At 46.9% G+C, this 10,782-nt stretch overlaps 1 pseudogene; it reads right to left on the bottom strand.

The window, feature by feature from the left end:
* Positions 1–2,480: 2,480 nt before the first annotated feature.
* On the bottom strand, positions 2,481–7,123 carry LOC114702472 (annotated as a pseudogene).
* Positions 7,124–10,782: the final 3,659 nt, after the last annotated feature.

Raw genomic sequence — 10,782 nt, 5'->3', positions numbered from 1 at the left:
CACCTCAGCCTCCCTGGCAGGCAGGACCCCAGTCAGACACGTTGCCCCCAGCCTACCCCGATTCTTCACAGGGAATCAGCTAGAGAGCAGGAATGATGTTTCATTTTCATTGTTTTTTTTTTTTATGATTACTTTCTGTTTATGATGAGTCATACTGGTTTCTCACTTACAGTAATCATGTAAAGTTCTCTCTGACGATGAACATATTTTGTAAGTTATATGATGTAAAGAATCCTGGAGTTGGGGAGATAAAAAGCCACCTCAGGGAGAAAGGGTTTATTTACTTCACCTTACAGTTCCAGGTTACAGTCCATCATTGGGGGGAAGTCAAGGCAGGAACTTCAAACAGCTGGCCACACCCCATCCACAGTCAAGAACAAAGGGAGAGAAAGAAATGCACTTTGCCTGCTTGTTCTCAGCTTGACTTCTCCACTCTGCATGCGCATGGCTTGGGAACCCCCTGCCTAGTGAGTGGTACCACCCACACTGGGCTTGGTGTTCCCACATCAATTAAATAAGATAACCTCCCACAGACATGCCCACAGGCCAACACAATGTAGACAATCCCCCATTGAGACTCCCTTCCCTGGTGATTCTAGGTTGTCTGAAGTTGACAATGAAAACTAACCATTATATGGTGTGGTGATTTGCATGAAAATGGCCCCCATAGACTCATAGGGAGTGTCATTATTGGAGGGGTGGCCTCACTGGAGTCTGTGTGGTAGTGTTGGAGGAAGTGTGTCACTGGGCTTCGGGGGAGAGGGGCTTTGAGGTTTCTGAAGCTCAAGCCAAGCCTGGTGGCTCACTGTCTCTTCCTGGTGCCCTCAGATCCAACTGTCGAACTCTCAGCTACCTCTCCAGCACCATGTCTGTCTGCATGCCACTATGCTTCCCACCATAACAATAATGGACTAAACCTCTGAGCTGTACGCCAGTCCCAGTTAAAATGTTTTCCTTCATTAAGGCTTGCCATAGCCATGACGTCTCATCACAGCAATAAAACCCTAAGATGCCGGGGTAGTTTGAAAGGTGGTATATGACCTTTGTCTTCCTACAGCCTCCTCACTCACAGTCATGGGTCTGAGATGTGTGCCACTGAGTCTGTGCTTAGAACCAAGAATTCAAATTAAGCTACCATGAGCTGTTAATATTACAGGTCAACAACAGTTTGGGAGCCTTGGAAAATTGGGCCTTTGAGGAAGGGAGGTCCTAGAGGGCTGAAGAACTCAGAATGGATCTCAAAGGGAGGAGAGGAGGGCCCTGAAAGAGCACCTGCCACTTTCCCATTTTGATCCAGATCGTGCCTGGTGGGATTAGCACAAAGCAATTAACCGGCATTTGTAAATAACATCTAGTTTTGCTGTCAAACTTGTTTCAAGCACACGGGGTGTCAAAGGATTTTCTAACTGCAAGTGATATATGCTCATCACCCAGACTGACTATTTCCTTACGTGTGTCATGTTCATATGTGTAAATGGCTGCATGTGCACATGTGTGGAGACCCAAGAACAGCTTCGAGCATCGTCTTCAGAAACACCATTCACCTCCTTGGAGACCAAGGCTCTCCTTAACCTGGAGCTCACCAGTTCGGCTAGGCTGGCTGGCCAGAGACCCCAGAGACCTGTGGTCTCCACCTCCCCAGCGGTGGGACTACAAAGCCAGCCTCCACACTCACTCTTTTATCTGAGTGTTGGGGATCAAATTCAAAAACCTGAATGGTAAAGCAAACACTTTATTAACTGAGCCGTCTCTTCAGTCCAGACTGACTACTATTAACATTTTTGAACTTAATTTCATGATCCAACTCTTGTTTGAGGGGGAGGGTGGGGACTGAGATTTTCTTTGTTTTGTTTTGGGGTGAGTGTGTGTGTGTGTGTGTGTGTGTGTGTGTGTGTGATTAACCTGTGTATATGCAGGCATGCCTGCCCATGGAAGCCAGGGGTGAATGTTAGGTGTCTCCCTCTGGTACTACCCTAGCTTTTCTAAAGACAGTCCTTATCAGGGTTACTACTGCTTCGATGAAACACCATGACCAAATGCAACTTGGGGAGGGAAGGGTTTATTGGACTTACACTGTTCATCACTGGAGGAAGTCAGGACAGGAACTCCCACAGGGCAGGAACCTGGAGGCAGGAGCTGATGCAGAGGCCATGGAGGGGGGCTGCTTACTGGCTTGCTCCCATGGCTTTCTCAGCCTGCTTTCTTATAGAACCCAGGACCAACCATCAGCCCAGGGGTGGCACCACCCACAATGGGCGGGGCCTGCCCCCATCACTCACTAATTAAGAAAATGTTCTACAGGCTTGCCTACAGCCTGATCTTTTTTGTTTGTTTGTTTGTTTGTTTTTGTTTTGTTTTTTGAAACAGAGTTTCTCTGTGTAGCTTTGCGCCTTTCCTGGAACTCACTTTGGAGACCAGGCTGGCCTCGAACTCACAAGAATCCTGCCCTGATAACAGTCCATCTCCATCCTATGTCCTGGCTACAACATGGCAGGGATCTCTGAAGACACGGTGTCCAGGGGCTGCCAGTGACAGTCTATCAGTGCATCATACAGTTCCTCACTCTGCTCCATGAACTCCCTGTTGGCCTCAGTCACATCCAGCTGTGGTGCTGGGTCTTGCATCATCCCCAACCTCTTCATGTGTCTGCATGGTGCTCCGTGTGTAGCCATACTGGAGGTAGCTGTAGCTGTAGCTGCCCGTGTTCTGGTCGTAGCCCCACTGGGCACAGTAGTTTTGGTACTGCTGGTAATGCTGGTTGTAGCTGTCACTGCACATCTGGCTGTACTCAGCTAGCTACACGGCTCGCTTTAGGATGGCCACACTCAGCCGCACAGGTTTAGACCCCAGTCCCACAGCTCCCTGGCACTCCGTCAAGGCTCGCTTCTGTTCCAATTCATCTGTGAATTTCACAAAACCATAGCCCTTAGACATGCCTGTCTGGTCCAAAACCACCTTGCCTCCCCGGCTGTCTCTGCCTCCCAAGTGCTGGGATTAAAGGCGTGCGCCACCACTGCCCGGCCTACAGCCCGATCTTAGAGAGGCATTTTCTCAATTGAGATTCCCTCCTTTCTGATGACACAGACAGGCCCTTTCACTAATTGACTAGACTGGATGCCCAGGAAACCCCAGGATCCTCCTGTCTTCTCCCAGATGTGCACCAACATGGCCAGTTTTTTTTACATGGTCTATTAGTTACTTTTCTATTGTGATCATAAGACACCATGCCCAAGGCAAAAAAAAGAAAGGTTAATTTAGCCTACAGTCCCAGAAGGATGAGAGTCCATCCCCACTATGGCAGGGAAGCATGCAGGCAGACATGATGGCTGGAACAGCGAGATGAGAGCGCATAGTTTAAACCACAAGAGGAACAGCAGAGAGCACACAGGAAATGGCACAAGGCTTTTAAGCTCTCAAAGCCCACCCTCAGTGACACAATTCCTCCAGCAAAGTCACACCTCCTGAATCTCCCAATCAGCACCACCAACTAGGGAGCAAGTTTTCAAATACCCAATATTATGGGGACATTCTCACTCAAACCACAGACATAGGTGCTGAGGGTTGAACCTAGGTATATATGCCTATATAGCAGGCACCTTACCCCAACCACAAGCCATCTTTGAAAACAGTGTGGCCCTTGGGTATGGTGATATTTTATTTGTGCTGAAATGTGATTTTATTTGTATGTTAATAAATAAAGTTGCCTGGGGGTCAGAGCTAATAGCAAGCCATAGCAGAAGCCAGGCGGTGGTAGCACACACCTTTAATCCAGATCACATGACAGGCAGATCTCTGTGTGTTCAAGGATACAGCCAGCATGGAGACACACACCTTTAATCTCAATACCAACCATAGAGACTTAGAGGTCTGTATAGACAGGCAGTGATGAGGAGGTCATGTGGTTGGGTTTACAACCAATAAGAAAGCAGAACAGAAAGTCAATAAAATGATAGACATACAGGAAGTAGGTCTCTTTCTCAGGGGAAAGTCGGCAGCGGCAGCGAAGGGTAAGAAAAAGGGTTTTAGGTAGCTCTTAGTTACTGCTCTGACCTCTTGGGCTTTTAACTCTGCATTTGGCTCTGTGTTTTTTATTTAATAAGACCGACATCTACACTTGGGAGGTTGTGGGGCATGGAGTGAGCAAGATCTTAGATCTTGCTCAGGTCTGCCTCACTGAACATTATTTACATGCTGAGTGAGATCTTGATGGTAATGTGTTATTGGAAGGTGTTGAAGGTGATCAGGTCTTGAAGGTGGTGTTTAAGACGTGGAAGTAATGATTCTGTATATATATATACCGTTCTTTCTTTCTCTCTGTTCTCTGCACTTGAGAGCATAATATAAAAATAGTCGTGTATTTATCAGAGAGGGGACCTCAGTCAGCAGCACTGGATACATTAGCTCCTTGACCTTGGAGTTTCCACTTTCAGAATGGAGAGTAACATACTCAGTCTACATATATTAGACCAGACCAAGCCTACTAAAACAAATCCAAAATGTGGCATCCACACGGAGCCACGCCTACACCAGCTCTGCCGATTGTCACTTGGGGTTCTGCTCAGTGGCAGCTCCCCCCTCCCCCAGCCTGCTGCTGGCCTGCACCACACTCTGCCTCGCAGAAGCCTCAGGCCCTCCCAAAGGTTGTCTCTCTTCCTTTTCTCTTTGATTTCTGATTTTCTTTTCTAAAGCCAGAGTAGGACTGACTGGCCTCCTCACATGAAGACTCTCTGAAGGCCAGAGAAATGGTTCCAGGGTCAGCAGCACTTCCTGCCCTTCCAAAGGACCTGAATTTGGTTCCCAGCACCCACATTAGGTAGCTCACAACCACCTGTCACTCCAGCTCCAGAGGATCTGATACCCTCTTCCTGCCTCCACAGGCAAATGCGCACACACGTACACACACATACACACACACACACACACACATAAATAAAATTTTAAAACAAATCTTAAAAAAAAAAAAAAGACTCTTTGAAATAGGGCTCTTTCCAACCCATTGACCAAAGGGCCTTCATAGGTCCTTTAGAATTCATCATGATGTTACTTATAACAGTGATGGCAATAGCTCACATTTGCTCAGTGCTTATTTTATGTGAGGCCCTCTATTAGAGGCTTCATAGTCACTGGTCCCTTTAGCACCCACAGCAATAGTGCAGGGCTATTGCTATGAGTACAGTGGTGGTTTGAATGAAAATGGCCCCCATAGGCCCATAGGGAGAGGCACTATTAGGAGGTGTGGCCTTGGTGGAGTAGGTGTGGCCTTGCTGGAGTAGGTGTGGCCTTGCTGGAGTAGGTGTGGCCTTGCTGGAGGAAGTGTGTCACTGGAGGTGGGCCTTGAGGTTTCAAGTGCTCAAGTCAGGCCCAGTGGCTCTCTCTCTCTCTCTCTCTCTCTCTCTCTCTCTCTCTCTCTCTCTCTCTCTCTCTTCCTGTTGCCTGCCAATCCAGATGTAGAATTCTCAGCTACTTCTCCAGCACCATGTCTGTCTACATGCCACCATGCTAAACTCTAAACCTCTGAATGGTAAGCCACCCTAATTAAATGTTTTCCTTTGTAAGAGTTGACGTGGTCATCATGTCTCTTCACAGCAATAGAAACCCTAAAACAAGAACCATTTTAGAGATGAGATGACGGAGGTGTCGAAATGTGAAGACTTGATCATGCTAGTGAGGTCTTGGACAAAGCTACAACGATCTGACCCCTGGATCATGGATGGAGATGATCTCACGAGCTAGTCTCCTTGTCTCTCTTCTGTCTCCCCATCACCCAAGGGGATCCCCAGATCTTAAGAGCTTCGTGAGAGGGAGGTAAAAATATGACTCAACAGGTAAACCCTGACAACTTGAGCTACATCAGCAGGCTTGCAGACGAGACCTGACTCCTGCAAGTTGTTCTCTGACCCCACCCCCACACCCAACACACACACCATAAATAAATAAATAATATTCTTAAAGGATAAAAATAGTAAGAGGCTGAGTTGGGGATATAGAGTTTTATCCCAGTACTGCATAAACTGGGCATGGTGGCATACTCCTGAATCCTAGCACTCAGGGAGTAGAGGCAGAGGAGTCAGAGTTAGCCTCAGCTACATAGTGACTTGCTGTGGTTAGATCTGTATGTCAAACTACTCTGATTGGTCAATAAATAAAACACTGATTGGTCAGTTGCTAGGCAGGAAGTATAAGCGGGACTAACAGAGAGGAGAAAAGAAAGAATAGGAAGGCGGAAGGAGTCACTGCCAGCCGCCGCCATGACAAGCAGCATGTGAAGACGCCAGTAAGCCACAAGCCACGTGGCAAGGTATAAATTTATAGAAATGGATTAATTTAAGCTATAAGAACAGTTAGCAAGAAGCCTGCCACGGCCATACAGTTTGTAAGCAATATAAGTCTCTGTGTTTACTTGGTTGGGTCTGAGTGGCTGTGGGACTGGCGGGTGACAAAGATTTGTCCTGACTGTGGTCAGGCAGGAAAACTCTAGCTATAGTGACTTACAGTCAGCCTGGACTACAAGAGCTTCTGTCAGAACAACAACAACAAAAAAGCAAAAACAAACCAAACCAAACTGTTGTTAGTATAGACGGCCCCTGTCTCTTGCCATGTGACTATGTCACCATCAAGAAAGTCTTCACCAGAGGTGGCCCCTCAGACTTATACCCTGGACCCCAGCCCACCACCTGTTCTTATGTGAAAAGACAGTGAACGGGCCCACTCAAAATATTGACAAGATGAAAACAAAAGACGCTTCTCAATTTCCAAATGTGCTGTAAACAACCTGTGCTTATTTCCCCAATTTCTGAGTAACTGGCACAGAATAGACAGCTACACATAACCTACACACACACACACACACACACACACACACACACACACACACACACACACGAACGCTTAACTGAATCTGTGTGTCCCAAACCACGCCCCACAAAAACGTGCTTCCTGGGGACCTTCCCTGGAAACTGTTGACTTCCCCAGATGGCTGCAGCAAGTGTCCAGGTCTCCTGCCGCTCTCTTCCCTCCCTCCACAGAGGGTGGCTCAGCTCGCTTCTCTTACACCTATGTGGTCACATCTTTCGATGAGGTAATGTGACAGCAAACGCTCCTGATTGTTGGTACCAAAGGCCATGTTGCACCCCTTTAATCCCAGCACTTGGGAGGTAGAGGTAAGAGGGCCAGACTTCAAGGTCATCCTGGGCTGTGTAGAACGTTCAAAGCCAGCTTCGGCTACATGGCTCAAAACTAACAACAACAACAACAAAATGCCAGACTGTTTAAGGAAAGCCAGACTTTGAGGAGCTGGTGATAGAGCTCAGTGCTAGAGCCCTTGGCTTGGCTAGAATGCAAAAGGCCTTGAGTTTGGTCCCTAGTGTAGGGAGGGATAGAAGGAAGGAAGGAACGGGGAGGGAGAGAGAGAAAGAACACCCAGGCTTTGGTACCCGCTTGCTTCTTGTTCAGAGGGAGAGATGGACACGAGCAGAAGCCAGGTGGCCAGCAGCCTGGGAAACAGCCACTGCCAGCCAGCTCACTTCCCCCTTAACCCCGAGGACAGACAGTTCTCTGCGTGCCCGTCAAGTCTCCTCACTCACTGGTATGGAGTGGGACCGTGTCAGGAAGTCAGTAACGACTTGAACAGCATTCCTGAGCAGATGTCACTGTACCCCTGGAAGGGCAAAGCACAGCAGACTGGCCAAAGAGGGCACTGAGGGGCAACTAGCTCACCTGATCAGTGGGGAACTGAGGGCCACGTGTGGGATTAATGCTGACACTTTGGAGAGGAGGGACCAGTATCCATAGTTTGACCTGTATTTATCCACAGAAGATTTAGGTTTGAGGGGCTTAGCCTGAGTCAGAGTTGACTTACAATTGTATTAGTTCCTTTTCTCTTGCGACCCATCCCCCTTCTTTTGAGGAGCTGGCCCTCTTCTGCTCCCATTTCATGTAGATCTGCTGATCAGAAATTGCCAGTCAGCACCAGAGCTGGGATTTGAACCCAAGGACTCTGACTCCAGGACTCATCTCTGTAGAAATGGCCCTAGCCTGCTTCCTGATGCCCAGATGCAGCGTTTTTTGTTTTTTTTTTTTTGTTTTTTTTTTTTTTTTTTTTTTTTTTTTTCTGTTTGCACACCATTTCAGGTTTATTGTTCTAAACAGGGAGGAGATACACAGTAGGACTCCTCAGCCGTTTGAATGCACACATATAAAGAACATGGGTGTTAGTTCAGCTTCAAGGTTATGAAAAACAAAAGTTCTTACCTCATAGTGGGACGAGCCTCATTTTAGTTTTAGTTCCATTTTTCAAGAGGATACTGACCTAACTGTCCTGGGAGTATCAATTATGAATCAAGAATTATATTATGACTTAATTGTTCGTTACACAAAAATGATACGGCCCCTCATCTGCTGCGTGCTTTCCCTCTATCTGGAAGGATATTTAACTAAGCAATCAGGGATATTACCCAGCCCAGCTGATGCAAGGGCGGCCAAATAAGCCCTGCAATAACACTCGGGCCGCCACAGCCGCAGCCTCAGCAAGGCTGGCTGGGAGTGCGCACACAGCACTTAGCGCCCCTTCGGATGTGTTTGCAGATACATTTGCGATTTCATGCCCAGTTCTCAACGTTAAGCATTAATCTGGAAATGGGCACTGAAACATCAATAAAGTCTACATTTTGGCCCTTTTAATGAAAATGCCAGATATAGATTTAATGCAAAACTAAACATTTGGCTCAATATGTTCTACTCCAGTAAATTAGCTAGTGTTTGTCATCTTTTTTTAAAACACCGGGGGTTTAATGCCTCATTTCACATGGTTTTGCTAGGGGCAGATAGAAAGCTGATAAACAATCCATTTGCTCAATTACAGTAGCCCCTCGCTGCCACGCCGCTGGAGTTCATCCTCAGAGCTCATTTCCTTTACAAACTGTCTTGGGAGCTGAAGTGGTTCAACCCGTTTTAATCATTTGACTGAAGAGCAGCCCTGGTAAGGCTGCTTTTTCCTGTGTCCCAGACAAGTGCTGGATGGCGGCCCCAGAAACGCCTCAGGAAGCCCAAGAGTGAGGGTGTCCCAGCCAGCCCCTCCTGTATGCTCTTCAGATGCATTAACCACTGGGAGCTGGAGGTCAGCCTGGACTACATAAAGAGGTCTGGGCCAGCTACGTAACAGAACATTGTCTCCCCCAAAAAATAAAATAACAACAGTTTGAGAACTGAGGCCCACAGATGAAGCTTTACAGCCTGTAGGGGATAGATCTCATTAGCTTCCGAGATCAGGTAAGTTCAGGATGGTAGGGTTGCAGACCACACTCCTGTCCTCACTGGCGTCTGGGAACTGCCCTTCTCTTCTCTCCACAGATGCACATCATTTGTCATTTCAGGGGATTATAAATGCCACCTCTTCCAGGAAGTCACTGCTTCTTGCCTGCCATTGACTGTCCTGTGTTTGTATGGCAGTGTATGCCTCCAGTGTGTATGCCTTGGGACATCTTTAATGTACTCATTGGTTAATATCTAAGTCTTCAAGAGGAAGAGCTGCCCCTTAAACATCCTTAATACACAGCAGGATTCTTCTGTCTGAGGCACTCAAGAAGTATAGGTTAGTACCTTTTTATTATTTATTTATTTATTTATTTTGGTTTTTCGAGACAGGGTTTCTCTGTGTAGTTTTGGTGCCTTTCCTGGAACTCACTCTGTAGTCCAGGCTGGCCTCGAACTCACAGAGATCCTCCTGCCTCTGCCTCCCGAGTGCTGGGATTAAAGGCGTGCGCCACCACCGCCTGACATGGTATCTTTTTAAAGCAGATGATTTTCAGTACCTCCAACCTGCTGACAAAAGGGTCATGCATACAACAGTCAAGGCAGCAAGTCTTGCCGTGAGCCTGCCTGGGTTGAGGCAGGTGCATGACCGCAGGAGAGCGGTGAAGCTGCTCTGGGATTCCGATTTCTTACTCTCTGAAGCACAAAGGACACTACTTTAAAAGATTGTTGCGAAGTCCAATATCGGAGGGGCTGGAGACATGGGTTAAGAGCAGTGGCTGCTCTTCCAGAGGACCTGAGTTCCATTCCCAGCACCCATACGTCAGCTCACAACCATCTGTAACTCTGGTTCCAGGTGATCCATTCTGGCCTCCACTGGCACTGCACTCAGGTGGTACACAGATAACACATACAGACGAAACACTCACACATATAGAATAAAATAGAATGTTTTAAAAGTCCAATAGCAGAGGTGCACAGAGGTTTGGACCAGCGCCTGGTGTACAAACAATGCCTGAGGAACATTGGCTATCACTTTCCCGAAAAGTTTGTGATATCACAGTAGAGGCAACATAATGACACCTTTTTTTCTCTTTTTTTGGTTTATTTGCTTGCTTTTTTGCTTTTGAGATAGAGTTTCCTACAGACCAGGCTGGCCTTCAACTCATTTATATAGCCAAGAATGCCCTGAATTCCTGATCCTCCTGCCTCCACCTTCCACGTACAAGCATGTACTAAGCATCCCTGACTGATTGTCTACGTTCTAAAAATTGAAAAAGAAAAGTGGTTTAAGAGACCAATGGGAAGCTAAATATTCTAAATTTAACACAAATATTCTTCTTGATTAAGAAAGTAAAATCAGATTCTTTTCAAAGTTAAAAAGAAAAAGTGGGGCATTTAGTTCAACTGAGTAACAGCCGAGCTGACAAAGTTCAAGGACCTTTTCCTGATGACCTGTTACATAAGATCACTGGAAGAGAAATGACTTAAGACAACCCAGGACCAGATATTGGCAAGCTCTGGACCTACCAC

The sequence above is a fragment of the Peromyscus leucopus genome, chromosome 1 (genome assembly GCF_004664715.2).
Source record: "Peromyscus leucopus breed LL Stock chromosome 1, UCI_PerLeu_2.1, whole genome shotgun sequence".
In the NCBI taxonomy this organism is placed as follows: Eukaryota; Metazoa; Chordata; class Mammalia; order Rodentia; family Cricetidae; genus Peromyscus; species Peromyscus leucopus.
Note: the sequence above shows the minus strand (reverse complement) of the source record. Positions and strands in the feature narration are given on the sequence as shown.